We start from the raw sequence: 24,404 nt of genomic DNA, 5'->3' as shown, positions 1-24,404 counted from the left end.
GAGTAAGCTCAACGACCTTGCCGAGCGCTCCTCTTCGGCAAGTTTAGTCATCAACGTCAACAAAATCAAATCGTTGGATGTAAACACGGTGACTCCTTCCATTTTCACAGTAGCCGGGCAAACAGTGGAGAATGTTGTAAGCTTCCAATATCTTGGTAGCCAAATGGCGTCAGGCGGCGGCACCAAGATCGACATAGGCGCACGGATAAAGAAAGCAAGGGCTGCCTTTGCGAGTTTTTTAGAAATATCTGGAAAAACAGGCAGATAAGTGAACGCACCAAAATACGAATTTTCAACTCTAACGTGAAATCTGTGCTGTTATACGCTAGCGAAACATGGTGTGTATCAGTGGAGAACACTCAACGGCTGCAGGTGTTCATTCACAGATGCCTGCGGTATATAATTCGGGCCTGGTGGCCTCACAACTGGATCTCAAACAACGAGCTCCATCGTCGTTGTCACCAGAGGCCGACAGAAATTTGAAATCGGAAGTGGGGCTGAGTCGGCCACACTCTACGTAGGGGGGAAACGAAATTTGTAAACAAACATTAGACTGGAACCCAGCGGGACATCGCAGCAGAGGCAGACGCAGAGGCTCATGGCGGCGAAGCCTCAATAATGAAATAAAAGAAGTCGACCGAAATCTAACCTGGCAATGGGTTAAAGGGATAGCTGGACAACGTTCAGGATGGAGATCTTTCAAGTCGGCCATTTGCACCACCGAAGGTGTACAGTACCCATAAGTAAAGTAAGTAAGACATTCTCGACATCCTGGGGATAGTGTATCCATTGTACTTGCCACACAAGATACACACTCATGCAATGGCGGGCATAGAAAAACTTTCATTTAATAACTTCAATAAATGCTAATAGAATACTAAGTAGAAAGGCAGGCCAAGTTCCAGTTGGAATGTAGAGCCATTGAAGAAGAAGAATAAGAAGAAGATTGAGATCTTCAATGAAATACAAATCTCAAATTTATTCTGGTGACAGTCTGTCACTGACAGATTGAACTACAAACAAGTTCGTAATCGTTCCCAGATTTAAAATACCGGTTTCTATGTCTATCTTTATCCAAATCTAGATCCGAAATCCAGATCTAAACAGACGTTAAAATTGGAATACGAATGAAAATCCAAATGCATTTTAAATGAGATTAACGTGCATCTGATTCTGATTCCTGAATAATCAGTAGAAGATTGAATTTCATTTCCAAATTTAGAATCAAACCGAAATCTATAACAAGTTTTTGTTCACGATGTTTATGTCATGATCCAACTTTAGATCGGAACCTGAATTCAAATATAGAACCTGGTCCATCCAGACACAAGTATTTCAAGCCAAGATTTATTTCCGCATATAACAAAGCATTAACAAACAAAACCATGTCCTTTAACGAGTTCGACCGTAAAATGCCTTTATTCGTTCGTGATCCATGGCGGAGGAACTCCGCCGGGACGGACCCTGCTCTGAATCCCAACTTGCCGCCTCGCTGCTCATCAATCGGAAAACGGCATCTAACCGCACGGTTCCACTACCCTATAATTCGCTCATTAACCATTCAGGAACCGATTCAAAAGCCGAACGTCGTCAATTTGCAATCACACTTGCTCATTACCTGGTACTGACGTCGTATCATCATCCGTCGTCGTCGTCGTCATCGTCGCCGCGAATCGATGGATGATGGATCGCTCGAAGATTTGGACTGATGCATCATGCGCAAACAACACCGCACCGGAGCACCTACTGTGTGGCGGAAGCGCACAGCAGCGTGCAGTAAATATCTGGGCCTACATAGCGCACACAATTGCCAATTTAATTGGTGTGACTCAAACCAGATCGGGGTTTTCATTGCAGCAGCAGGCAGCAGTTGTCGATTTCTTCTGCATTAAATTTACCACGATGTGCCTTCGCTTTTTGATGTGCTCACGCGCAAGGGGTTGGAATATTGGTGTATCTACGTGGCCTCTTTTTAGGAAAGCAGGAACTGACTGATCGGCTTCGCTGAAGCAGTGATGTCAATTGTAATGTTTTCTATAGTTTGGAAAAAGGATGCGCATAGACGCGGACGACTTTATAATCATCATAGGTTTCGTTTGGGCGACACCTCCGATCCAAATCGAATTCCGAATGGAGCCTAAACAGTTTCGTCGGAAAACCAGGATACAATGATGAAGATAAATGTAGGAAAATATATGAACAAGAATAGCGTTCGGCAGTATACGTTGGTGTAGAGAGTCAGCGAGTTTGTTACGTTTCTGTCTAGATACTATTCGTGTTGAAAAAAAAAAACTTGATTCTCTATCAAATATGAGATTTGAAATAAAGAAAAATTGATATTCGATTGATATTAAAAATATAGGAGGAGATCGCAGGGAAAAGGTAATGACAGATGATATGGTAGAGGAAGTACTGGTAGTGATATTCCAAAAGCAAAGATCAGGCATCACTGCCATCGAAGATGCTGACGAGGGCTACGCCGAAGACGAAGATGACAAACAATCGGCTCACTGATTATGAAAATTGTTTGCCCAAATGTAATAAGCGTAAAATATCACACACACGCGAGCTCGCTCCCTCCGCGCTTGGTGCACTGCTGCTGCTGCTGCTGATGGCTTGGCAGGAGGGCCAAGCTTCCGAACAATAAAGCCCTCTCCCCTATTGTAATTACTATTAGAGAGCCGTGTCGAGCCGCGCCGCACCAAGCCAAGGTAAGCCCAAGGAAGGAAGAGGATTTTTCTGTGTTTTGAGGCGAGCAGGTCGCTAATTGTTTGCTGCGTGTTTAACTGCACGCGAAACTGGAAATCTATTAGCGGATAATTGTTTAGCTTTTCTCGCTTCTTTTCCTGTGCGCAATGACTACGGTGTCAGTACAAGACGCTTTGTGCTCTGCTGTGTGGCTGATGGTTATGATGGGTAGCTGCCTGCACCACAGGGGTGCGTGGTGAGCGATGGATTTTCGGAGAACGTTGCGCCCAGATTGGGCTTTGAATATTTTTTTGACATTTTCAAGGACACTTCCGTGTACCACGGCTTGGGAAAATTTGGCAAATTATGATGACGTGACAAAGGACCAGAAGGAGCAGGATTAGATGCAGTTTTGTAAGATGCGTGAGAATTGTTGTTTTTTAATGCATTCATAATTCTTTTGTTGTCGAGCAGTAGGATGCCTGTCGTCGACATAGGCTACATAAAAAATGAAAATAAATTAATTTCTAGATTACATGAGAGCAGAACTCTTCGCAAAATATAATATTACACGAAGAAGATACGACGTCTGTAAGGCGCAACGAACGTTGAAGATTAGCTATCTAATCTAACGTGTAAGTTCCATTTTTGATTGTATTTACTGCCAAAAATATTCATGATATCCGCATAGCATACAATTGGCTGGATCGTGTGAAGATTGTCACTTGGTTATTTATCCCGGTTCTACACAAACGCCCTTTAATGCAATGTTGAATAACAGACAGAATGTAATGTCTTTTCGTAATCATCCATCCGAAAATTTGTTTATTCATGGAATATCCGATTCTCATCGTTCGATGATGATACTCAGAATATTTGCAAGCAAATATGGGCATGTCAACGCGGGCAGAAGGTTTTTCACAGATAGATCAAAATTCCATGGTTCTAAGGTTTGAACATGGAACGTGATTTCAATCGAACCATGTGTCGTCTGATGTCCATTCACTACTGGCTAAATGCATATACATTCCGGATTGGGCTTTCGGAAATCAATTCCTCTGCAAGCGGCAGTAATTATCAGGATTTTGAGCACGTCGTGTGGGAATCCGTCGAGTGCCGTGGAACCTGATCTGAGTTGAGTGAAGCTCTCCGGGTCCGAGGAAAACAGCCAAAACCCCTTTAGTGAGGTTCTGGCGGGTCTTGATATAGAATACATGAGCCTTATCTACCTGTTGTTAAAAGATATTGAGGTCAGAGTCTGAGTTGATTTATCCCTGTCTGTTGCTTTTCCCCTTCATATGTTTCCTTCTTCGTTGTACTCGTCTTTTTGATATGTATGTTTGTCTTCCTTTGCAGATCGACGCCAACCTCACACATTAAAATACGTCAATAGTATCAACAACAATCCAGTACTTTAAGAAACCCAAATCCCTTTTGAAATCCCAAATCCCAAATTGATATGAAATTTGCGAAAAAGAATCCACGTGTCTTGGAGGGACTCGAACCCTCACCCTCCTACTCTCTAGATAGGCGTGATAACCCCTACACAACAAGACAACTTGAAGGTCACGTTTGCGGTGGATATACAACAGTAAAGCACATGTGAGATTGGACAAATCAAGCATCAGAAAGATATTCAATTTGCAAAAAAGAGCTAACCGCGGTGGAGGTTGGTACTCGGATTCTGATGGCTTTTCCGCAAACGTGACATTTAAGTGGTCTTGTTGTGTGATACAGAATCAGATGAGCGTTGTGGAGCAAAATCGATTTTTTTAACCTCCCGAGTATTAATTGTTTTTGTCACGCAATGGCGGGAATAGAAATGATCTCAATAAATAACTAAGGAAATGCTAATAGAATTCTAAGTTGAAAAGCAGGCCAAGTTCCAGTTGGAAGCCAGAGCCATTCAAGAAGAAGAAGAAGAATAAACATCAAACTTCCTACAAGACTTTAAACATTTTTGCTTAAAAGCCTTTTGAAAGGAGCCTTCTGAGCTTCTTGAAAGGGGGCATCGGAGCCACTTGAAAAGAGGCTTCCGAACCTTTGAAAGGAGGCTTCCGAGCCTTTTTGAAAGAAGGCTTCTGAGCTTCTTGAAAGGAGGCTTAGTAGCCTTTTATCCGAGCCTCTTGAAAGGAGTCTTCCAAACCTCTTGAAGGGGGCTTCTGAGCCTCTTGAAAGAAGAATTGCGACCCTCTCGAGCTCCCGAGAGGGAGCTTCCGAGCGTCTTTAAAGAAGGCTTCCGAGCTTCTTTTCAAGAGGCTTCCAAGCCTTTCGTAAAGAGACTTCCGAGCGTCTTGAAAGGAGGCTTTCGAGCCTCTTGAAAGGAGGCTTCCGAGCCACTTAAAGAAGAGTTCCGATCCTCTCGAAAGGATGTTTCCAAGTCTCTTGAAAGGAATCTTTCGGGCTTCCTGAAAGGAAGTTCCCGAGCCTTTTGAAAGGAGGCTTTAGAGCCTTTTAAAGAAGGCTTCTAAGCATTTTGAAAGGAGGCTTCCGAGCGGTTTTAAAGGAGGCTTCCGAGCGTTTTGAAAGGAGGCTTCCGAGCCCTTTGAAAGGATGCTTCTAAGCTTCTTGAAAGAAGGCTTCGCAACCTTTTAAAAGAAGGCTTCTGAGCCTCTTGAAAGGAGGCTTCCGAGCCTCTTGAAAAAAGGCTTCCGAGCCTCTTGAAAGGAGGCTTCTGAGCATCTTGAAAGGAGGCTCCCAAGCCTCTTGAAAGGAGGCTTCCGAGCCTCTTGAAAGGAGGCTTCCGAGCCTCTTGAAAGGAGGCTTCCGAGCCTCTTGAAAGGAGGCTTCCGAGCCTCTTGAAAGGAGGCTTCCGAGCCTCTTAAAAGGAGGCTTCCGAGCCTCTTGAAAGGAGGCTTCTGAGCCTCTTGAAAGGAGGCTTCCTGAGCCTCTTGAAAGGAGGCTTCTGAGCCTCTTGAAAGGAGGCTTCCTGAGCCTCGTGAAAGGAGGCTTCTGAGCCTCTTGAAAGGAGGCCTGAGCCTCTTGAAAGGAGGCTTCTGAGCCTCTTGAAAGGAGGCTCTGAGCCTCTTGAAAGGAGGCTTCTGAGCATCTTGAGAGGAGGCCTGAGCCTCTTGAAAGGAGGCTTGAGCCTTTTGAAAGGAAGCCTGAGCCTCTTGAAAGGAGGCTCTGAGCCTCTTGAAAGGAGGCTTGAGGCCTCTTGAAAGGAGGCTTCCTGAGCCTCTTGAAAGGAGGCCTGAGCCTCTTGAAAGGAGGCTCTGAGCTCTTGAAAGGAGGCTTCCGAGCCTCTTGAAAGGAGGCTTCCGAGCCTCTTGAAAGGAGGCTTCCGAGCCTCTTGAAAGGAGGCTTCCGAGCCTCTTGAAAGGAGGCTTCCGAGCCTCTTGAAAGGAGGCTTCCGAGCCTCTTGAAAGGAGGCTTCCGAGCCGCTTGAAAAGATGCTTCCGAGCCTCTTTGAAGGAGGCTTCCGAGCCTCTTGAAAGGAGTCTTCCGAACCTCTTGAAAGGAGGCTCCCGAGCCTCTTGAAAGGAGGCTTCCGAGCCTCTTGAAAGGAGGCTTCCGAGCCTCTTGAAAGGAGGCTTCCGAGCCTCTTGAAAGGAGGCTTCCGAGCCTCTTGAAAGGAGGCTTCTGAGCCTCTTGAAAGGAGGCTTCTGCGCCTCTTGAAAGGAGGCTTCATGCCTCTTGAAAGGAGGCTTCTGAGCCTCTTGAAAGGAAGCCTGAGCCTCTTGAAAGGAGGCTCTGAGCTCTTGAAAGGAGGCTTCTGAGCCTCTTGAAAGGAGGCTCTGAGCCTCTTGAAAGGAGGCTTCTGAGCCTCTTGAAAGGAGGCCTGAGCCTCTTGAAAGGAGGCTTCTGAGCTCTTGAAAGGAGGCTTCTGAGCCTCTTGAAAGGAGGCTTCTGAGCCTCTTGAAAGGAGGCTTGAGCCTCTTGAAAGGAGGCTGAGGCCTCTTGAAAGGAGGCTTGAGCCTCTTGAAAGGAGGCTTCTGAGCCTCTTGAAAGGAGGCCTGACTGAGCCTCTTGAAAGGAGGCTTCCTGAGCCTCTTGAAAGGAGGCTCTGAGCCTCTTGAAAGGAGGCCTGAGCCTCTTGAAAGGAGGCTGCTGAGCCTCTTGAAAGGAGACTCTGAGCCTCTTGAAAGGAGACTTCTGAGCCTCTTGAAAGGAGGCTTCTGAGCCTCTTGAAAGGAGGCTCTGAGCCTCTTGAAAGGAGGCTTCTGAGCCTCTTGAAAGGAGGCTCTGAGCCTCTTGAAAGGAGGCTCTGAGCCTCTTGAAAGGAGGCTTCTGAGCCTCTTGAAAGGAGGCTTCTGAGCTGCTTGAAAAGATGCTTCCTGAGCCTCTTTGAAGGAGGCTCTGAGCCTCTTGAAAGGAGTCTTCTGAACCTCTTGAAAGGAGGCTCCTGAGCCTCTTGAAAGGGAGGCTTGAGCCTCTTGAAAGGAGGCTTCCGGGCCTCTTGAAAGGAGGCTTCTGGGCCTCTTGAAAGGAGGTTTCCGAACCTCTTGAAAGGAGGCTTCTGAGCCTCTTGAAAGGAGGCTTCTGAGCCGCTTGGAAGGAGGCGTCTGGGCCTCGTGAGAGGAGCTTGCTGAGCGTCTTGTAAGGAGGCTTCTGAGCCTCTTGAAAGGAGGCTTCTGAGCTTCTTGAAATGAGGCTTTTGGGCGTCTTGAAAGGAGGCTTCTGAGCCTCTTGAAAGGAGGCTTCTGCGCCTTTTGCAAGGAGGCTTCATGCCTCTTGAAAGGAGGCTTCCTGAGCCTCTTGAAAGGAAGCTTCTGAGCCTCTTGAAAGGAGGCTTCCTGAGCCTCTTGAAAGGAGGCTTCTGAGCCTCTTGAAAGGAGGCCTGAGCCTCTTGAAAGGAGGCTTCTGAGCCTCTTGAAAGGAGGCCTGAGCCTCTTGAAAGGAGGCTCTGAGCCTCTTGAAAGGAGGCTTGAGCCTCTTGAAAGGAGGCTTCTGAGCCTCTTGAAAGGAGGCTTGAGCCTCTTCGAAGGAGGCTTCTGAGCCTCTTGAAAGGAGGCTTCCGAGCCTCTTGAAAGGAGGCTTCCGAGCCTCTTGAAAGGAGGCTTTCGAGTCTCTTGAAAGGAGGCTTTGGAGCCTCTTGAAAGGAGGCTTTGGAGCCTCTTGAAAGGAGGCTTTGGAGCCTCTTGAAAGGAGGCTTTGGAGCCTCTTGAAAGGAGGCTTTGGAGCTACTCGAAAGGAAGCTTTGGAGCATCTTGAAAGGAGGCTTCCGAGTCTCTTGAAAAGAGGCCTGAGCCTCTTGAAAGGAGGCTCTGAGCCTCTTGAAAGGAGGCTGCTGAGCCTCTTGAAAGGAGACTCTGAGCCTCTTGAAAGGAGACTTCTGAGCCTCTTGAAAGGAGGCTCTGAGCCTCTTGAAAGGAGGCTTCTGAGCCTCTTGAAAGGAGGCTTCTGAGCCTCTTGAAAGGAGGCTTCTGAGCCTCTTGAAAGGAGGCTTCTGAGCTCTTGAAAGGAGGCTTCTGAGCCTCTTGAAAGGAGGCTTCTGAGCCTCTTGAAAGGAGGCTTCTGAGGCCTCTTGAAAGGAGGCTCTGAGCTTTTTGAAAGGAGGCTTCCGAGCCTCTTAAAAGAAGGCTTCCGAGCCTCTTGAAAGGAGGCTTCCGAGCCTCTGGAAAGGAGGCTTCCGAGCCTCTTGAAAGGAGGCTTCCGAGCCTCTTGAAAGGAGGCTTCCGAGCCTCTTGAAAGGATATTTCCGAACTTTTTGAAAGGAGCTTTCTTAGCCTCTTGAAGGAGGTTTCTGAGCCTCTTGAAGGAGGTTTCTGAGCCTCTAGAAAGGAGGTTTCCGAGTCTTTTAGAAGGGGTTTCCGAGCCTTGTAAAATAAGGCTTCCGAGCCTTTTAAAAGAGGCTTCCGAGAAACCTGAAAGGTGGCTTCCAAGCCACTTAAAGAAGAGTTCCGAGCCTCTCGAAAAATTGTTTCCAAATCTCTTGAAAGGAGTTTTCAGGCTTCTTGAAAGGAGGCTTCCGAGCTTTTTGAAAGGAGCTTTCTGAGCCTCTTGAAAAAGGTTTCCGAGCCTCTAGAAAGGAGGTTTCTGAGCCTCTTAAAAGGAGGCTTCCGAGCCTCTTGAAACAAGGCTTCCGAGCCTCTTAAAATTAGGCTTTCAAACCACTTGAAGAGTGGCTTCCGATCCTCTTGAAAGGAGGTTTCCGTGCCTTCTGAAAGGAGGTTTCCGAGCCACTTAAAGGAGAGCTCCGAGCATCTCGAAAGGATGTTTCCAAATCTTTTGAAAAGAGTTTTCAGGCTTCTTGAAAGGATATTTCCGAGCTTTTTGAAAGGAGATTTCTGAACCTGTTGAAGAAGGTTCCTGAGCCTCTAGAAAAGAGGTTTCCGAGCCTTTTGGAAGGGGCTTCCGATCCTTTTAAAAGGAGGCTTCCGAGGCTCTTAAAAGAGGCTTCCGAGAAACCTTAAAAGTGACTTCCGAGCCTCTTGAAAAAAGGCTTCCGTTCCACTTAAAGAAGAGTTCCGAGCCTCTAGAAAAATTGTTTCCAAATCTCTTGAAAGGAGTGTTTCAGGCTTCTTGAAAGAAAGTTTCCGAGCCTTTTGAAAGAAGGTTTTTAAGCATCTTGAAGGGAAGCTTCCGACCCTCTTGAAAGGAGGCTTCCGAGCCTCTAAAAGGAGGCTTCCGAGCCACTTGAAAGGTGGCTTCCGATCATCTTGAAAACAGGCATGCGAGTCACGTAAAGAAGAGTTCCGAGCCTCTCGAAAGGATGTTTCCAAATCTCTTGAAAGGAGTCTTTCAGGCTTCTTGAAAGGAGGTTTCCGATCCTTTTGAAAGGAGGTTTCTGAACCTCTAGAAAGTAGGCTTCCGAGCATTTTAAAAGTAGGCATCCTAGCCACTAAAAAGGAGGCTTCCAAGCCACTTGAATGGTGGCTTCCGATCCTCTTGAAAAGAGGCATATGAGCCTTTTTAAAGGAGGCTTCCGAGCTTCTTAAAAAAGGCTTTCGAGCAACTTAAGGAAGATTTCCGAGCCTCTCGAAAGGATGATTCCAAATCTCTTGAAAGGAGTTTTTCAGGCTTCTTGGAAGGAAACTTTCAAGCCTTTTGAAAGGAGGTTTCTGGGCCTCTTGAAAGGTATTCTTCCGAGCGTCTTAAAAGAAGGCTTTCGAGCCATTCGAAATGAGGCTTCCGAGCCACTTGAAAGGAGGCTTCGAGTCTTTAGAAAGGAGGCTTCTGAGCATTTTGAAAGGAGGTTTCCGAGCCTTTGGAGGGAGGTTCCTGAGCCTCTTGAAAGGAGGCTTCAGAGCCTTTTGAAAAGAGGCTTCTGAGCCTTATAAAAGGATGCTTCCGAGCCTTATAAAAGGAGGCTTCCGAGCCGAGAAAGGTTTAATAATAAAGCACAGGCGGTTCAAGTCATTTAATAAAAATCATTGTTGTTTGTGGTATTAAAAATAACGATTAAAATTTTCATTTTTTTAAGGTGACAAAATCAAGTCAAAACCGGGACGTGACAAAATCGGGTCGGAAACGTGATAAAATCAATACTGTTGTAGTTGTTTTTTATCAATACTGTTGTATATTTCAGTTATATTTTAAATAATCATCATTTGAGAAGTTTCTTTTATATTTTTAGTGAGAAACTTATTTTGGTATCTGGGAAGCTTACCCCTAGAACAGGACAGAAACGTTTCAAAACGGTTGGCAATTCGGAGTAGGACTTTTCTCATACTGTGTATGAAGTGTGATACAACAAAATAAAATTAAAAATCAATAATGTGTGTTCATTATACAGTATACGAATAGACCGACCCTGCACTGCTATGAATTTTTAATTAAATTGCTTTAGAGGAGTTTCTTAAATTCATTTGGTTACTTTCCTGTGCAATATTTTTTAATATTATCTTTCCGCTTTTTCTTCGACTTCGGAAAGCTTTTTACGTGAGTTCACGCCGTTTTTTACGCGGAATTATTTACAAAGTTTTTGGAAAACGCGATTTTTTTTGTGAAGTCGTTTTCTATGCGGAATTCGGGATGTACGTATTGGCCGTGTAAAAACTGACTTCAGTGTAATATTTGATTTAAGCGAATAGGAACACGGTCATACTTTAGAACTAATCATATTACGCTTATCTTTGCTAGCACACTTATTTTTCATGTTAAAGTGAGTTTGCTTCAAGCTTCGGTTTATTTTTACAATCTTTAATAAAACGTGACACGCTATACTCAGGGATGCCAATGATTTCATATAGACTAGTATTCAGAAGTTAGTTTTCAAATGCTTTTGTTAATACTTTATGAAAAAAATAAGCACACAGTCTGAGCCCACAGCCCAATTTTTGAGCTTGAGCTCGAGCCTGAGCTGAACCGCACTTGAAAAGTTCTACTGAGCCCTAGCGTATCCTCCATGTTTAAAGAGCTATACCTGATAAATATGTCAGGACATACGATCAATCGTTAGAGGCGCACATAGATGAATATTATCTTCAGTGCCGACAACCCCCGTAACCTTGGCAAGGAAGATTCTGAAGTTTAGTTCACATATTTTTAACATATTGTTCAAAATTGTGTTGCGGTCAGATAGTTACATTAGAGGTTCTTTAATTTTTTTCACTAGACGTTTTGTCCTACAGTTCTTCAAGCACTTTGCTGGTTGTGGCGGGCAGAAATCAATAAGCCTGATTTACTGATCGCCATGCATATTATGTTCAATACATACTTTTGGAATAAAAAATTGCACAATTTGTTTTAAACTATTATCAACTTTATCAATAGTTTTTATTGGAATTTTAATAGATCCGCCATTACGCATTGTTGTCCGAGGTTCCCCCTGAGGCCAGCAAATGTACCCCAGATTGAGAACTGCTGTTATAAGAAGGAAGAATCATACTAGACTGCCGTGCAATGTCCATTGGCTCTGTAAGAAACTTACGACAGTTTCTAAAAAATTACGAAAGTTTTGCAACTAAGAAAAGAAACCGATTTCCTCACAATAAGTTTCATTCGACAGGGGGCAAAGGCTAGCTGAACACTATTGAATTTTAAAACGATCGACCGAAGCATTTAAAAGTTATAAAGAAGATGGTAAATCGAACCATATTCACCATATAAGGTTGGTGTCTTGGCTAAATGCGAGAAAGGCAGTATCACTACTCGGTGAATTAAGTTGTTTTTTTTAAATAAAAGTTAAATAAAAACCAGTAAAATTTGACAAAATTTATCAGGAAAAGGGGAAAAACTGGGAATTTGAAAATCTGTGACCACCCTGTATACAGATTCTTTCATCAATAGGCACTATTAAATGTAAGTTTTGATTGGCTATTTAGCCACGAAACGATATTCACCTTCAATTGTTTTCAACTTGAAGTATCGCTTAAATATAGTTGCTGTCAGTGTGGAAAGCGTGGAAAGATTTGTTTATTGACAGTCACCATTCACTAATAATATCCTCAACGCATATACAAATATTGCATGTCTGATGATATTTTTCCCTCGTATCTGCCCCGATTTGGTATGCGGTAAGCATTCTAGCAATATGGACCTCTTATATCAGGGATGAACGGATTTAAAAATTTGGTAATTATGGTGAGGAGATAACCTAGGAAACGTTCAGATTCGCTTCCAATAGCCATATTTAATTTATTTTCTTTGTGTTGCGACATCAGAACTTTATTGCACTTGATTATTGGAGAAATTTTTATCCAAATGAGTGTTATTATGAGTATTCTTCTTCTTCTTCTTCATATTGGCATTACATCCCCACACTGGGACAAAGCCGCCTCGTAGCTCAGTTTTAATTAAGCACTTCCACAGTTATTAACTGCGAGGTTTATAAGCCAAGTTACCATTTTTGCATTTGTATATCATGAGGCTAACACGATGATACAACATGCCCAGGGAAGTCGAGACAATTTCCAATCCGAAAATTGTCTAGACCGGCACCTGGAATCGAACCCAGCCACCCTCAGCATGGTCTTGCTTTGTAGCCTCGCGTCTTACCGCACGGCTAAGGAGGGGAGTATTATGTAACCGAAAACCAGGTGTTATATTCCACAACTTCAAAATAGTATACGGATTTCGATGCAAAATTCATTTTAGTCGTGACAATTATCCAAATCAGCAAGCATCGTGAGATAAACGTTCGACTGAAAAACGTACCAACGCGTAAAAGTGGAGAAGTTGGAAACTAATCTTTATGTATCTGACAATAATGAGTCTTTTGGAAGAAGTTCACATTACAGTTTTACGAAACAAGTACCAACACTGCATACATTTGGATGTTTTGGATGATAAACATTCTATTCCATATGGATGATGCTGCTTAGTTTTATCTCATTCGACGAAAGAATGTTTATGAAGTTTTAGGTTTCTGCCTTATATAGCATTTGAGTCTTTCATGAAATATTCAATCACCATGGATAACCAAACAGTTTCTAGGTATCTTTCATCCAACATAAGAAATAACGGTTATTATTTACAGAATATGAAATTCAATTGTTCAATTTTATTGAAAGCATGTACAATGGACATTGTCCATTTATTATGGAGGTTAATAATTCGGCTAACAGTTGCCGAATCTGTTTCGGTTCTGCTCACGTGAGAATTCTGCACAAAACTCCATGACTCGATATTAGGCTAACGGGACCATACCTGTGAAAAAAAAACAGAGAAGAAATTCAGACATTATTTTCAAGTTTGATAATCGACTCGGATTTCTAACTAATTATTATGATTAGACACCTCATCACCGTAATCATAGACACAGGCCCTCCTCTTGGGAGCGGACATTTCGTGACGACAGCCCCGAACGAAAAAAGCCACAATCCTATTATGGGTTTCCACTCGCACCGCACGGCATCGTTGCCGTCGAGAACAATCATCACCTTTTCGGTTTCATAACACTTCCATCAAACCGACGACGTCGACTCGCGCAACTCGTTTGCAGCCAACCCTATATTTAGTTTCACGAATTACACCGGCCGCCGTTCGTGAAGAAGACTACGGAGACGAATCAATCCGAAACCTTCGTCCAATTCGTCGAAACAAATCAATTCCAGCAACATCCCCCCGAGGAAAGCTGCTCCGATCCGACATTGAATAGCTGCCCCTCGCGCTCGTAGCCAAAGCAGAGATCCGCAATCGAGCCTCGTCATGTTACCACCTACCTACCTACCTACCACAAACCACGATTGATAGGGATTGCCTTTCACTCGTAACTCGCGTCACTGCTGGTCAGTGCGAGCGACGTGACGTGAGCTGTGATCCGACAACCAGCAACCGTCGAGGTAGAAGTGGTGAAGCAACCGTGCGCGCGAGCGCGCAGTAAAGGGCAAACCTACGACAGGATGCACGCTGAGGTGGTGCTGCTCTCGCGGCGTGCATCGTTCGTGGTTAGCAGGTAATAACTCCCGGCAACAACGCTACTCGGACGGTGTATCTTTCCTGCGGCGCGCGCTGCGGCTGCTGCAGCGATGCGGTGTTTATTTGTATTATAATTTAGAGAAATTGCACACTCACATATCATTTCGAGATAAATACCACCATTGTAGGTATGGTTGGTGTTTGGTGCGCGATTGATACTTTCCGGTGGAAGGATGTGATAGAGTTGGAGATAAACGGTGATAACCAGATGATTATATTTTGCCGGTAAAGAAATTAGACCGGTAGATTTCATTGAATCGTACACCGTTTGTATAGCATTTAAGTCGACACAAACTAATCTATGCAACACAGCTAATTCCGGTTTTATTGAAGATCGAGATAATATATGATGGGTGTCGACGGTTTGCTAACAACAATTCCGCAGCCAAAGATGTCTTCTAGTCCAAACCATCCACAGAAAAGTGTACAAATTTCTGTTACCGGTTTCTGATAGCATCATCGATGGATTCGAGATGCAGTGGATAGGCCACCAGGCCCGAATTACAAACAGCTGACATCGGTTGTAAATACTTATAGCTTCTGGGTCCGACAAGTGACAACACATATTTCACGTCATATTCGAATTTTAGTCCGTTGACTAATCTGATTGGATGTCCAGATATCACTCCTTCGGAAATTCCATCAGGAACTATTTCGGTAGCTTCGTGAGAAAATCCTTCGGAGGCCCCGTGAGGAAATCCATCGGAAGTTCCGTGAGGAACTCCTTCGGAACTTCCGTAAGAAACTTCTTCAGAACTTACGTGATGAACTTCTTCGGAATTCCATGAGAAACATATTCGGAATTCCGTGAAGAACTCTTTCGGAAGTTCCGTGGGGAACTTCATAGGAAGTTCCGTGAGGAAGTCCTTTGGAAGTTATGTGAGGAACTCCTTCGAAAGTTCTGTGAGGAAGTCCTTTGGAAGTTCAGTGAGGAACTCCTTCGGAAGTTCCGTTTGAAACTCCTTCGGGAATTCCGTCTGGAACTCTTTCGAAAGTTCCGTCAGGAACTTCTTCGGAAGTTCCGTCTGGAACTCCTTGGGAAGTTCCATCTGGAACTCCTTCGGAAGTTCCATCTCGAACTCCTTCCGAAGTTCCATCTGGAACTCCTTCGGAAGTCCCGTCTGTAACTCCTTCGGAAGTTCCGTCTGTAACTCCTTCGGAAGTTCCGTCTGGAACTCCTTCGGAAGTTCCGTCTGGAACTCCTTCGGAAGTTCCGTCTGGAACTCCTTCGGAAGTTCCGTCTGGAACTCCTTCGGAAGTTCCGTCTGGAACTCCTTCGGAAGTTCCGTCTGGAACTCCTTCGGAAGTTCCGTCAGGAACTCCTTCGGAAGTTCCGGCAGGAACTCCTTCGGAAGTTCAGGCAGGAACTCCTTCGGAAGTTCAGGCAGGAACTCCTTCGGAAGTTCCGGCAGGAGCTCCTTCGGAAGTTCCGGCAGGAACTCCTTCGGAAGTTCCGTCTGGAACTCCTTCGGAAGTTCTGTCTGGAACTCCTTCGGTAGTTCCGTCTGGAACTCCTTTGGAAGTTCCGGCAGGAACTCCTTCGGAAGTTCCGTCTGGAACTCCTTCGTAAGTTCCCTCTGGAACTCCTTCGAAAGTTCCGTCTGGAACTCCTTCGAAAGGTCCATCTGGAACTCCTTCGCAAGATCCGTCAGGATCAGTGTTGTAAAATGTCATTTGCATTCGTTTGTAAAATTTTCCCAGAACTTTTTTTAGAAGTTAGCTATTGATTCTTGATGTATGACGAACTTATAGCGCTTAAATGTGCCTATAACTTTGTCTAATAAGACATTGCTGTAAATATGTAATCTGGGGCGTGGGAGGCAAAATGTCATTCAAATGACATTATGTCAAATGACACGTGACATTTTGGAGAGTTTTCACTCTCCGGCCTTGAATGTTATATTTAGAGCAATGCACCCTTGAACAAAAATAAAGCCCTACTCAAGCGTTATGAGTACATCTAAAATTATGATGTAAATTTTACTTCTGAAGAAAGTTATGAACAAATTAGTCAAATGACATGCAGATGACATTTTACAAGCCTGGTCAGGATCTCCTTCGTAAGTTCCGTCAGGAACTCCTTCGGAAGTTCCGTCAGGATCTCCTTTGGAAGTTCCGTCAGGATCTCCTTCAGAAGTTGTGTCAGGATCTGGTTCGGAGGCACCGCAGGAACTCCTTTGGAAGTTTTGTCAGGAAGTTCCGTCAGAAACTCTTTCGGAACATCTGTTAAGTACTCTTTCGTTAATTCCGTCCGAGACTTTTTCGGAACTTCCGCCAGGAAATCCTTCGGAAGTTCCGTCAGGAAATAATTCGGAAGTTCCGTCAGGAACTCATTCGGAAGATCCGTGAGGAAGTCCTTCGGATGTTCCGTAAAGAAGTCTTTCGGTAAATCCACGAGGAAGTCCTTCAGAAGTTTCGTGAGGAAGTCCTGCAGAAGTTCCGTGAGAAACTCCTTCGAAAGTTCTGCGAGGAAGTCCTTCGGAAGTTCCGTGTGTAGCTCCTTCGGAAGTTCCCGTGAGGAACTCCTTCCGATGTTTCGTCAGGAACTCCTTCGAAAGTTCCATCAAGAAGTCTTTTGGAAGTTTCGTCAGAAATTGCTTCGGAGGTTCCGTCAAGAACTCCTTCGGAAGTCACGACGGAAACTCATTCGGAAGTTCCGTCAGAAACTCCTTTGGAAGTTCTGTCAGAAATTGCTTCGGTAGAACCGTCAGGAACTCATTCGCAAGTTCCGTCAGAAACTACTTCTGAAGTTTCATCAGGAACTCCTTTGGAAGTTCCGTTACTAGACCTTTACGAAGTTCCATCACAAGTTCCTTCGGAAGTTCCGTCTGAGACTCCTCCGCAAATTTCGCCAGAAACTCCTTCGGAAGTTCCGTCTCGAAATAAGCAGCTAAGAGTGCAACGCTTTGCAGGATATTGAAGCGACCATCCGATGCTTCCGGGATCGAACGCTAATCAGCAGAGATACTTGTAGCAGACTTTATGCTATCCGCACAAATGGATGTCGTTTTGGTGTAGGTCCCAAATAAAGACGTTCTAACGGTGTGCGACAACTCCTTAGGAAGTTCCGCCAGGAGCTTCTTCGGAAGTACCGTCAGGAGCTTCTTCGGAAGTACCGTCAGGAGCTTCTTCGGAAGTTCCGTCAGGAGCTTCTTCGGAAGTTCCGTCAGGAGCTTCTTCGGAAGTTCCGTCAGGAGCTTCTTCGGAAGTTCCGTCACGAGCTTCTTCGGAACTTCCGTCAAGAACTCCTTCGGAAGTCACGACAGGAACTCTTTCGGAAGATCTGTTAGAACTCCTTCGAAGTTCCGTTAGGAACTCCTTCGAAGTTCCGTTAGGAACTCCTTCGAAGTTCCGTTAGGAACTCCTTCGAAGTTCCGTTAGGAACCTCCGAAGTTCCGTTAGGAACTCCTCCGGAAGTTCCGTTGGGAACTCCTTCGAAGTTCCGTTAGAACTCCTTCGAAGTTCCGTTAGGAACTCCTTCGAAGTTCCGTTAGGAACTCCTTCGAAGTTCCGTTAGGAACTCCTTCGGAAGTTCCGTTAGGAACTCCTTCGGAAGTTCCGTTAGGAACTCCTTCGGAAGTTCCGTTAGGAACTCCTTCGGAAGTTCCGTTAGGAACTCCTTCGGAAGTTCCGTTAGGAACTCCTTCGGAAGTTCCGTTAGGAACTCCTTCGGAAGTTCCGTTAGGAACTCCTTCGGAAGTTCCGTCAGGAACTCCTTCGGAAGTTCCGTCAGGAACTCCTTCGGATGTTCTGTCAGGAACTACTTCGGATGTTCTGTCAGGAACTACTTCGGAAGTTCCGTCAGGAACTCCTTCGGAAGTTCCGTCAGGAACTCCTTCGGAAGTTCCGTCAGGAACTCCTTCGGAAGTTCCGTCAGGAACTCCTTCGGAAGTTCCGTCAGGAACTCCTTCGGAAGTTCCGTCAGAAACTCCTTCGAAGTTCCGTCAGGAACTCCTTCGAAGGTTCCGTCAGGAACTCCTTCGAAGTTCCGTCAGGAACTCCTTCGGAAGTTCCGTCAGGAACTCCTTCGGAAGTTCCGTCAGGAACTCCTTCGGAAGTTCCGTCAGGAACTCCTTCGGAAGTTCCGTCAGGAACTCCTTCGGAAGTTCCGTCAGGAACTCCTTCGAATGTTCCGTCAGAACTCCTTCGGAAGTTCCGTCAGGAACTCCTTCGGAAGTTCCGTCAGAACTCCTTCGAAGTTCCGTCAGGAACTCCTTCGAAGTTCCGTCAGGAACTCCTTCGGAAGTTCCGTCAGGAACTCCTTCGGAAGTTCCGTCAGGAACTCCTTCGGAAGTTCCGTCAGGAACTCCTTCGGAAGTCCCGTCAGGAACTACTTCGGAAGGTCCGTCCGGAACTCCTTCGGAAGTTCCGTCAGGAGCTCCTTCGGAAGTTCCGTCAGGAGCTCCTTCAGAAGTTCCGTCAGGAGCTCCTTCGGAAGTTCCATCAGGAACTCCTTCGGAAGTTCCGTCAGGAACTCCTTCGGAAGTCCCGTCAGGAACTCCTTCGGAAGTCCCGTCAGGAACTCCTTCGAAAGTTCCGTCAGGAACTCCTTCGGAAGTTCCGTCAGGAACTCCTTCGCAAGTTCCGTCAGGAACTCCTTCGCAAGTTCCGTCAGGAACTCCTTCGGAAGTTCCGTCAGGAACTCCATCGGAAGTTCCGTCAGGAACTCCTTCGGAAGTTCCGTCAGGAACTCCTTCGGAAGTTCCGTCAGGAACTCCTTCGGAAGTTCCGTCAGGAACTCCTTCGGAAGTTCCGTCAGGAACTCCTTTAGAAGTTCCGTCAGGAACTCCTTCGGAAGTTCCATCAGGAACTCCTTCGGAAGTTCCGTCAGGAACTCCTTCGGAAGTTCCGTCAGGAACTCCTTCGGAAGTTGCTTCGAAATAAGCAACTAAGAGTGCAACGCTTTGCAGGATATTGAAACGACCATCCGATGCTTCCGGGATTGAACGCTAATCAGCAGAGATACTTGTAGCTGACTTTATGCTATCCGCACAAATGGATGTCGTCTTGGTGAAGGCCCCAAATAAAGACGTTCTAACGGTGTGCGACAACTCCTTAGGAAGTTCCGTCAGGAGCTTCTTCGGAAGTTCAGTCAGGAGCTTCTTCGGAAGTTCCGTCAGGAGCTTTTTCGGAAGTTCCATCAGGAACTTCTTCGGAAGTTCCATCAGGAGCTTCTTCGGAAGTTCCATCAGGAGCTTCTTCGGAAGTTCCATCACGAGCTTCTTCGGAACTTCCGTCAAGAACTCCTTCGGAAGTCACGACAGGAACTCTTTCGGAAGATCTGTTAGGAACTCCTTCGGAAGTTCCGTTAGGAACTCCTTCGGAAGTTCCGTTGGGAACTCCTTCGGAAGTTCCGTTGGGAACTCCTTCGGAAGTTCCGTTGGGAACTCCTTCGGAAGTTCCGTTGGGAACTCCTTCGGAAGTTCCGTTGGGAACTCCTTCGGAAGTTCCGTTGGGAACTCCTTCGGAAGTTCCGTTAGGAACTCCTTCGGAAGTTCCGTTAGGAACTCCTTCGGAAGTTCCGTCAGGAACTCCTTCGGAAGTTCCGTCAGGAACTCCTTCGGATGTTCTGTCAGGAACTACTTCGGATGTTCTGTCAGGAACTACTTCGGAAGTTCCGTCAGGAACTCCTTCGGAAGTTCCGTCAGGAACTCCTTCGGAAGTTCCGTCAGGAACTCCTTCGGAAGTTCCGTCAGGAACTCCTTCGGAAGTTCCGTCAGGAACTCCTTCGGAAGTTCCGTCAGGAACTCCTTCGGAAGTTCCGTTAGGAACTCCTTCGGAAGTTCCGTTAGGAACTCCTTCGGAAGTTCCGTTAGGAACTCCTTCGGAAGTTCCGTCAGGAACTCCTTCGGAAGTTCCGTCAGGAACTCCTTCGGAAGTTCCGTCAGGAACTCCTTCGGAAGTTCCGTCAGGAACTCCTTCGGAAGTTCCGTCAGGAACTCCTTCGGAAGTTCCGTCAGGAGCTCCTTCGGAAGTTCCGTCAGGAGCTCCTTCGGAAGTTCCGTCAGGAGCTCCTTCGGAAGTTCCGTCAGGAACTCCTTCGGAAGTTCCGTCAGGAACTCCTTCGGAAGTCCCGTCAGGAACTCCTTCGGAAGTCCCGTCAGGAACTCCTTCGAAAGTTCCGTCAGGAACTCCTTCGGAAGTTCCGTCAGGAACTCCTTCGCAAGTTCCGTCAGGAACTCCTTCGCAAGTTCCGTCAGGAACTCCTTCGGAAGTTCCGTCAGGAACTCCATCGGAAGTTCCGTCAGGAACTCCTTCGGAAGTTCCGTCAGGAACTCCTTCGGAAGTTCCGTCAGGAACTCCTTCGGAAGTTCCGTCAGGAACTCCTTTAGAAGTTCCGTCAGGAACTCCTTCGGAAGTTCCATCAGGAACTCCTTCGGAAGTTCCGTCAGGAACTCCTTCGGAAGTTCCGTCAGGAACTCCTTCGGAAGTTCCGTCAGGAACTCCTTCGGAAGTTCCGTCAGGAACTCCTTCGGAAGTTCCGTCAGGAACTCCTTCGGAAGTTCCGTCAGGAACTCCTTCGGAAGTTCCGTCAGGAACTCCTTCGGAAGTTCCGTCAGGAACTCCTTCGGAAGTTCCGTCAGGAACTCCTTCGGAAGTTCCGTCAGGAACTCCTTCGGAAGTTCCGTCAGGAACTCCTTCGGAAGTTCCGTCAGGGACTCCTTCGGAAGTTCCGTCAGGAACTCCTTCGGAAGTTCTGTCAGGAACTCCTTCGGAAGTTCCGTCAGGAACTCCTTCGGAAGTTCCGTCAGGAACTCCTTCGGAAGTTCCGTCAGGAACATCTTCGGAAGTTCCGTCAGGAACTCCTTCGGAAGTTCCGTCAGGAACTCCTTTGGAAGCTCCGTCGGGAACTCCTTCCGAAGTTCCGTCGGGAACTCCTTCCGAAGTTCCGTCGGGAACTCCTTCCGAAGTTCCGTCAGTCAGAAGTTGCGCAAGGAACTCCATATGAAGTTCCGTTAGGAACACCTTCGGAAGTTCCGTTAGGAACACCTTAGGACCTCCATCAGGAATTCCTTCGGAAGCTTATTCAGGAACTCCTTCGGAAGTTCCGTCAGGAACTCCTTCGGAAGTTCCGTCAGGAACTACTTCGGAAGTTCCGTCAGGAACTACTTCGGAAGTTCCGTCAGGAACTCCTTCGGATGTTCCGTCAGGAACTCCTTCGGATGTTCCGTCAGGAACTCCTTCGGATGTTCCGTCAGGAACTCCTTCGGAAGTTCCGTCAGAAACTTCTTCGGAAGTTCCGTCAGAAACTTCTTCGAAAGTTCCGTCAGGAACTCCTTCGGAAGTTCCGTTAGGAACTTCTTCGGAAGTTCCGTCAGGAACTCCTTCGGAAGTTCCGTCAGGAACTCCTTCGGAAATTCCGTCAGGAGCTTCTTCGGAAGTTCAGTCAGGAGCTTCTTCGGTAGTTCCGTCAGGAGCTTCTTCGGAAGTTCCATTAGGAGCTTCTTCAGAAGATTCGTCAGGAGCTTCTTCGGAAGTTCCGTCACGAGCTTCTTTGGAAGTTCCGTCACGAGCTTCTTCGGAAGTTCCGTCACGAGCTTGTTCGGAACTTCCGTCAATAACTCCTTCGGAAGTCACGACAGGAACTCTTTCGGAAGTTCGTCAGGAACTCCTTCGGAAGTTCCGTCAGGAACTCTTTCGGAAGTTCCGTCAGGAACTCCTTCGGAAGTTCCGTCAGGAACTCCTTCGGAAGTTCCGTCAGGAACTCCTTCGGAAGTTCCGTCAGGAACTCCTTCGGAAGTTCCGTCAGGAACTCCTTCGGAAGTTCCGTCAGGAACTCCTTCGGAAGTTCCGTCAGGAACTCCTTCGGAAGTTCCGTCAGGAACTCCTTCGGAAGTTCTGTAAGGAACTCCTTCGGAAGTTCCGTCAGGAACTCCTTCGGAAGTTCCGTCAGGAACTCCTTCGGAAGTTCCGTCAGGAACTCCTTCGGAAGTTCTGTAAGGAACTCCTTCGGAAGTTCCGTCAGGAACTCCTTCGGAAGTTCCGTCAGGAACTCCTTCGGAAGTTCCGTCAGGAACTCCTTCGGAAGTTCCGTCAGGAACTCCTTCGGAAGTTCCGTCAGGAACTCCTTCGGAAGTTCCGTCAGGAACTCCTTCGGAAGTTCTGTAAGGAACTCCTTCGGAAGTTCCGTCAGGAACTCCTTCGGAAGGTCCGTCAGGAATTCCTTTGGAAGTTCCATCAGGAATTCCTTCGGAAGTTCCGTCAGGAATCCCTTCGGAAGTTCCGTCAGGAATTCCTTCGGAAGCTCAGTCAGGAATGCCTTCGAAAGTTCCGTCAGGAACTCCTTCGGAAGTTCCGTCAGGAACTCCTTCGGAAGTTCCGTCAGGAACTCCTTCGGAAGTTCCGTCAGGAACTCCTTCGGAAGTTCCGTCAGGAACTCCTTCGGAAGTTCCGTCAGGAACTCCTTCGGAAGTTCCGTCAGGAACTCCTTCGGAAGTTCCGTCAAGAACTCCTTCGGAAGTTCCGTCAGGAATTCCTTTGGAAGTTCCGTCAGGAATTCCTTTGGAAGTTCCGTCAGGAACTCCTTCGGAAGTTCCGTCATGAACTCCTTCAGAAGTTCCTTCAGGAACTCCTTCGGAAGTTCCGTCAGAAGAGAGAAGCGCTGCGATTCTGTCCGAGAAAAAAGCGCGATGCTCTCTCTACTGAATCGCAAGCGAGTTAGCTCGTTCATGAATCCTTGAGATTTGATTATAATTCTACCAACACTGTCCTTAATCATGGTTAATGTATCCCTACAGGCAGGAATAGGTTTGATGGTGTCTTGTTTATTCAAGTTTAATAATTGAGCTAAGCAATGAACAAATAATGCTCTCCCTGCGTCATAAATGGTTTTTATGGTCGCAAGCATGAACTGCACATCCAAAATAAATTTAAAAAAATATATTGGATGTGTAGTTCAGTTCACTATTTAGTAGTCTAGTAGCCAGAGCTAAAAAAAATCTTCATTAAGCAACTTCGGTCCGAATTTTGACAAACATCGCGATTATTTTGCACTCTGCTGGTAGCTGTTTGAATCGACCGTTGCAACAATATGCTATTTTATGGATAATTTACGAAAATGAACTTTTGAAGGCAAAATCAAAGGGAAAGGGGTGGGGGAGAAATGATACTTTGCCCCTTTAGATAATTATTGAGTTCCTCACCCCCTTAAGTTGGCGCCTATTCTGCAGGATGTAGCTACTTTTACCCCGGGGATTAAAACTATGGTGCCGTTCATTAATTGCGTAAAAGATTTTCCTGGTTTTTAATCCCCTTCCCCATAACTTTATTTGTATAAAGCGTGAGAAAATGATACGTCCCCTTCCTCTAAGGCCTTTCGTAATCAGTGTACGGCCTCTATGAACTCTTGGATAACTATTGACTTTTTGAAAACCATCATCCATACACACTTTATTTTTTACCGGGATCACAGCAATTCAGTAAACTTTTGCCGAGATTCGCACAGCTGTGGCCCAGCAAATATGTTTTTACTTAGATTAATATCATTTTTGCCGGGATCAGTTTTTTACATTGCTGGCGCACGGTTGTGCGGATTTTTGCCATAAAAAGTGAGTGAGTAAATCCAATTGGATGCAACAATAACAACAATAACGGGCCACTGAATATTGCGAAACAAAACGATAGAAGGTGCAAAAATGCTCAACTAATATTCGTTAACAAAAATAAATTGTAATAACAACAAAATCGTGTCAAATCTTATCAATCACCTCCAACCGGTTCGCGAAAAATTACCATAACTTACGCACAAATTGTCACGATGAGAAACCCAGTTGAACCGATATGGGAACGCAATATGGATGAGATGTACTTAGGCGAAAAAAGCGAAAGTGAAAGTAACCTCCGCCGACAGCCAGCGTGCGTCCGACGCGACAGACGACAAAACCACGCGGCGACAACTTCGAGCGCAACTATCGAGTTCGGTCTCCTTCAGGGTTCCCTTTCGTCCCTTTACCCGCAGCAGCAGCAGGGGTCCCTACACGTGTGGTTGTTGGTTCACCCAGTCAAGCAACCCGCAACACACAGCAGCAGCAACAGTTTTGATCTCTCTGCAAGCAAACATGATGCTGCTGGCTGGCAGGCTGGCCGTGGCCGGTTGGCTGACTGACTGGGGCTACGAAAGCGAAAGTGAAATCATCCTCCGTGAAGTTTCCAGCCTCAACTACTGCGCTGCACCCTCGCGCGGGCTCGGCGGCTCTCGGATCGTTTCGAATAAATTGGACGGCGTGAAAAACCAGACCTTTTCCAGAAACGGGACCGGATCGCGCAACCGCACGCTCGTCTCGCCGGTGAATGTTGATCACGGCAGCGGAATAAGGGCGCCACAATAAAGTTGGAATTTTCCTTCATCGCTTCGGAATTGTGAAATAAAATGAATTCAAAAACCAATCATTGTAAACGTTTAACCTTTAAGT

General features: G+C 46.2%; 1 protein-coding gene and 1 long non-coding RNA gene across 2 annotated transcripts in view; both read right to left on the bottom strand.

The window, feature by feature from the left end:
• Window positions 1-24,404, bottom strand: part of LOC134204348 (CCR4-NOT transcription complex subunit 6-like) — a 642,731-nt gene that overhangs the window by 326,665 nt on the left and 291,662 nt on the right. The window lies entirely within an intron of this gene.
• Window positions 13,039-13,462, bottom strand: LOC134204391 (uncharacterized). The gene is made up of 2 exons (XR_009977863.1): window positions 13,320-13,462; window positions 13,039-13,221 (listed from the first exon to the last, which is right to left on the bottom strand). It is a non-coding gene; the product is annotated as an uncharacterized LOC134204391 (long non-coding RNA).

Source organism: Armigeres subalbatus, chromosome 1 (genome assembly GCF_024139115.2).
Source record: "Armigeres subalbatus isolate Guangzhou_Male chromosome 1, GZ_Asu_2, whole genome shotgun sequence".
NCBI classification, from domain to species: domain Eukaryota; kingdom Metazoa; phylum Arthropoda; class Insecta; order Diptera; family Culicidae; genus Armigeres; species Armigeres subalbatus.
The sequence above is the reverse complement of the archived record's forward strand: the minus strand, read 5'-3'. Positions and strand labels throughout refer to the sequence as shown.